Below are 5799 nucleotides of genomic sequence, written 5' to 3'. Positions count from 1 at the left end.
TGCGTTCAGCAGGTGACAGAATGCGACTCGCAAAGGCTATGTTTTTAATTACTGTAGTGCCATCTTCTTCAATTTCCTGAAAAATATGAACGCCTAAAGCGGTGTTAGAACTGTCTGTCGCAATAGAAAAATTTCTAGTAAGATCTGGATGTGATAAAAGTGGTGCATTCAACAAAGCTTGTTTCAGGATCACAAATTCAGAATGTGCTTGGCTATCCCAGGACCAAATAGTGTTTTTACCTGTCAATTGACATAATCTAAGGGTGTCTAAAGCAGAGTAATGAATAAATTTACGAAAAAAGTTAATTAAACCCAAAAAGCTGCGTAGTTGTTTCTTCGCCGTAGGAACAGTAATGTCACGTAAAGCTTGAAATTTTTTCGGGTCAGGCGCAATGCCCTCTGCTGAAATTACATGTCCAAGAAATTTTATAGAAGTTTTGCCAAAGTGCGATTTACTGAGATTAACTGTGAGTCCTTGTGCACGAAAAGTTCGTAACAGTTGTTCAAGAATCAGATTGTGTTCAGACCAGTTAGCTTCTGCAATAAGAATGTCGTCTACGTACGTTGTGATTCTGTCTTTAAGCTCTGTCGGAAGTATTGTATTCAAACCGCGAATAAATGCTGCTGAAGAAATAGTTAAACCGAACGGTAATTTACAAAATTGATAAGAGTCACCAAAACAGAGAAAAGCCGTGTACTTTCTGCAGTCCGGATGGAGTTGAATTTGCCAAAATCCCGATTTCAAATCTAATGTGGAATAAACAGCAGTACCATGCAATTTCTGTAGAAGTTCTTCTAGTGTCTGTGGGCGATCCGTTTAATTAGTAACAAGGTCATTGATGTGACGCGAATCAAGTACGAGGCGAAGCGAACCATCCTTTTTCTTAACAATATGGAGCGGGTTTATGTACGGACTAACTGCCGGTTCAATAATTCCTTGGTCAAGCATAGCTTGCAATTCTTTCTTAACTTGTTCTGTGTGAATATAAGGAATGGGATAATGCTTGGCTTTAAATGTGTCGTGCTGTTTAACTTGAAATTCATACATAAAACCGGACATAGTACCAGGAACGTTGTCAAAAACTGGAGCTTGCTGTAAAAGAATTTTGCGTAGTTGCGTGCGTTCGTCGTCTGTATTTGCACTGCTCTGTTTAACTTTATCAGAAATCATCTGTATAACCTCATAGTCAGCTTCGTCTGGAGTATTATAATTGTGTACGTACGTATCTGCGAAAAATGTCGAATGACAGTCTAAGTTACGTGATGCGGAAATGACCTCTGTACGATTAATTGTTTGTTCTTCTGCAGATAAAGGGTGCTGAAATTCTAAAGCCAGTTGTCCATTTTCATCCTTTAACATTAAATACGAGTTTTGAAAATCAATAATTGCATCGTGTTGTACCAGAAAATTCGTACCTAAAATAACGTCTGTCGTCAATAAGGGAACAATCCAAAAATTTGAGTGAAATGTATGACCTGCAATACAAAGTGATAAATGTGTATGTAATTTTACATCTACTCCCTTACCAGATACTGCTCCTTTTACTTTAGTTTTGCCTAATGGTAGCGTAGGATAGGTATTCTCTTTGTTACACTCGTTGAAAGTTTCCTCATTTATGACTGACATAGGAGATCCAGAATCGATTACTGCTGAAAATCTGGATGATCCAATTTTTACTTCGATGACAGGGTGTGAAATGGTTTTTTGAATAACTGGTTTTTCCTGCAAAAGAGTGTCTCGGATGTCGTCAAAAGTAATAACATTTTCGTGAACAAGATTCTGCGTGTCAAAAGTATTGCTTGCGTTGCTGGAAGATGCAACCTGTACTGTATCTAGTCAAATTCTATCTGATGTGCTATTAATTTCGGGATGATGCTGTGGCATTTCCACTATTTGTACGGTTCTGTTATTTCTTCCTGACGTATTACGTTCGGGATGATATCTACTGTCTGGTTCATTCATAATAATTTGTTGTTGTGGGTGATTCTGCTGCTGATAAGACCGACTGTTATTAAACGTACGCTGAAAATTGTGCTCATTAGTTTTACGTCTGTCATGATAGTCATTTCTATACGGTGCATTGCGATAGGAGTTTAAATGGTGTGTTTTCTGTACGTAGTTATTTCCTTGTTGCTGTGCGTTACTATTTATTGGAGCTGAGGCTATACGTGCAGGCGGCGAAACATTAAAGCTTGGTTGACCTTGTGCATTACATTGTTGGTTAGGTATGCTAACAGGCTGGTTTTGTTGCTGTTGTTGGGAAAAACCTCTATTGTTACCAAAATGTGTTTGCGACTGCTGAAAATTTTGTACATACTGATGATTAAATTTTTGTCCAGTATTAAAGTTCTCGTGGTTGTCATTTCTGGAGCGTCTAATGAAAACTGTCACTTTCGGTATAACTTGTCGTATCAGGTTTTCTTTATTCATTCTTAATCATAGATAGATCGATAGTTGAAGAGCTGTTTTAATAGATATAAAGGATAGTAGAAGAGAAGGCAGCAGTGCAGAAAACTAAAGATGAAATAGCACTACTACGGCTAGGGGCCGTGTGCACGCTACAGCACATATTCATTAAAGGGTAATGAATCCCCTGAGGTCTATATTTTAATTTAATAATAAATTTTAGTTTCTGCGTTACAGGCAATGCCGGTGAAAATTCAAAAGCAAATTGTCGTATCCAGTCCAAAGCTAGTTTCTGCGTTACAGGCCAAGCTGGTGAAAGTACAAAAATAATTCGACGTATCCAGTTCAAAGCGTGTACCTGTGCTCTGTCATTTTTAAATACCTTAGATTTTTTTACGGATAAAAATTGCTTATAATCAACGTTATCGTGTCTGAATTTGTGAACAGGTTCAGGTTTGTGTGAGAATCTGTTTGTCTGTGTCACTTCGATTCTAAGTCACGTGGTCTCTGTAAATTACTTAAGTTACACTGGCTGTTTGAGTGTGACAAATGTTCGGAATGTGCCGTATGCTGTGATGTGTTAAAGGCTGAAACATTTTTCATTTCTATCACTTTAAAACGTTCGACAATTTGGCTGTTCTGTTGTTCAAATTTCTTATCGACTTTCGTATCCAGAGCGCGTGAAACTTCTGCTGACACTAATTTAAACTCGTCGCGTATCTGTGTTGCGTTTTCTGAACATTGTTCAGTGACTGCATTAATTTCATCTCTAAGTGATTCTGTCGTGGCTGCATGTGTATTACTTAGTTCTTGTGCAACAGATCTTATTTTTTTCACTACTGTTACTAGCAAAAGCCTTAATTTCCTCATGTAATTGTTCTTTAGTATCGTGACACTGCACGGTAACGGCTGTAATCTGTTCACTAAGTTGTTCGTTCTGTTCATTAAGGTTGTCGTGTTTTTCGTTCGACTGTTTGGAATTGTTGCCTTGTTTTTCATTAAGTTGTTTGAAATTGTTTTTTTGTTTTTCACTCCGCTGTTTGACATCTTCATTCATTTGTAGCAATAATTTTTACGAAAAATGGCGAAATTTGTCACTTTCCTCGTTCGAGCGCAAAATCTTATAAATCGGATGCCAGTAGTTTACTGACTTTGTAAAGTGGTAGTTACTTAATGTCGACATTAGACCTGGATTTTGGTTCTCAAGACTGAGATGCTGACGCCGGCCGCCCTTTGAGGCGACCCTTTCGCGGAGGAGCCCGCGATCGGCGGGCAGCGCAGACGCTGCCAGGGCGGCCACGCCCCACTCCAGGGTGGGCCGCACGTGTGATTCGTGAACCAGTCTGGGACCGGCTGCACTTCCTCTGTATTCTACCAACAAATCGATGCCCACCACCTGCTTCACTCACTGCAGAGCCTGCGTGCTCATTCCATTCCGTATCTCTACAACGTGTGACACGCAGCCATTTGTTAACGATTCCAGCTGTGACTCATCGATAATACAGTCACAGGATACTACGTTTTTTTTCGTTTTGTCAAGTACATAATACTATATTTCCGAACATTTCAAGCAAGTTATCGACCTTTGTACACCTTGAAATGTTTTAAAAACCTGACTGAGTATTTTAAGCATCTTTTGTCAAACACTACTTCCATACAGAGAACTGCATCATCTGCAAAATGTTCGAGGTTACTATTAATACTGTCTGCATGGACATTAATGTACAACATGAACAGCTACCATGTCAACACAGTTCCCTGAGGCAAGAAATTACTTCTACATCCGCCGATGAATCTCCAATGCGTGACACCTTTCTTCGTTTTCATTACCAAAAAATCCTCGATTCAGTCACAAATTTCGCTCGATACACCGTACAATTCTACTTTTGATAATAATAGTAGACGTGGTACTGATTCAAATGACTTTCGGAAATCGAGAAGTACTGGGTCTACCTGACTACCTCCATTCGTGGCTTTTAGTACGCCGTGAGAGAAATAAGTGAGTTGGGTTTCACGAGATTGACGTTTCCGAAATCCGTGCTATTTGACATACAGGACCTAATTCTGTTCGAGGCACCTCATTATGTTTTAACTCAGATATCTACTAAAACTGCACAACAAATCGATGTGGAGGATAGTTGGCGGCAGTTTTATGAATCGCTTCTGCTGCCCACCTTACCTGCGCTCTCTTCCGACAACTGAAGACGGTTTTCTGTTTGAGACATTATAATTAACAGATTACACCATATAAAAGAAAAGATTATGATATGCGTCAATGCATAGCAGACGTGACATAAAAGTTGATAGCGACCCGCTAAAACGTCCAGGTGCGGACTTTCCGCACACATTTCTCGACAATAATAGTAAGCAGTGCACACAACACCGCACGTTAATCAACAATGTCTACTTTATTACTACAAGACTGTGTCATATTTAAAATTGAGAGCGAATCTAAACGTTCCGTAGTGCTCCCACGTCATTCGAATTTGATGGATCATAAGACGAACACTTTAAATTTTACGATTAAAGTGATTTTCATTTTCTGTTTAAAAAAGTGATGTGGCGACAACCGCTGAACAAACTTTCCTCACCCTACTGTACGACAAATCGCAGAAAAAACGTCGCGTTCTGGACAGGTCTCTAGTGCGGTGCATTAATTAAACTGCATATTTTCGTAGTATGCAAGTATAGGTCCACCAAATAAGGTACTTGAGCTTTGCAAACACGTAAACAAACGTGGCGGCGCGTCGCTTTGCTTCTTTCAGCCAGCCGCGGTTTCCCACACATCAGGTCGTCACCAGAAACTTCATTTGACCGGACAGTGAAAATAATACCGCACGAATACTGCGGTGAGCGTCCTCGGTGCTGTGTCGTACCGCCAGAAGCACGTCCGTGTGGCGTCACGTGTCCCGTGCTGTGACCGGCCGACAGGAGAACAGGAAGCGGCTGCCGTGTCGATGTAAGATCCGCGCACTTATTTGTCAATCGTGAACCAACGAGTCTATTAATTTAATCTCACTTTTGGAGCAGACGCTGTTTGTCTATGCTCCAAATGCAGGTACAACATTTCTAACATACTCTGGCACTGTCTTTAAAGAAGGAGAAAACAAGATGCTGGTCCAGAGGTGATTTAGAATGAGAAATACACAAGCTGTAACCTGTTAAAGGGAAATGTTACACTCGGAACGTGACGGCAACGTCAGCTTTCTGCGAATGGACAGGGAAACTTCGAATAACTTGTTTGGAGTACCTTCCCGCTCACATTGAAAAAGAAGACACAAGTATGGGAAAATTTATTCTCTTCTACTTGGTATTCTATGACAGATTATTAAGGTACCACAATGTGGGAACATTAAGCCTACATCGCCCCTGGAAGAATTTCGACTTTTTAT

Source organism: Schistocerca piceifrons, chromosome 11 (assembly GCF_021461385.2).
Source record: "Schistocerca piceifrons isolate TAMUIC-IGC-003096 chromosome 11, iqSchPice1.1, whole genome shotgun sequence".
NCBI classification, from domain to species: Eukaryota; Metazoa; Arthropoda; class Insecta; order Orthoptera; family Acrididae; genus Schistocerca; species Schistocerca piceifrons.
Note: the sequence above shows the minus strand (reverse complement) of the source record.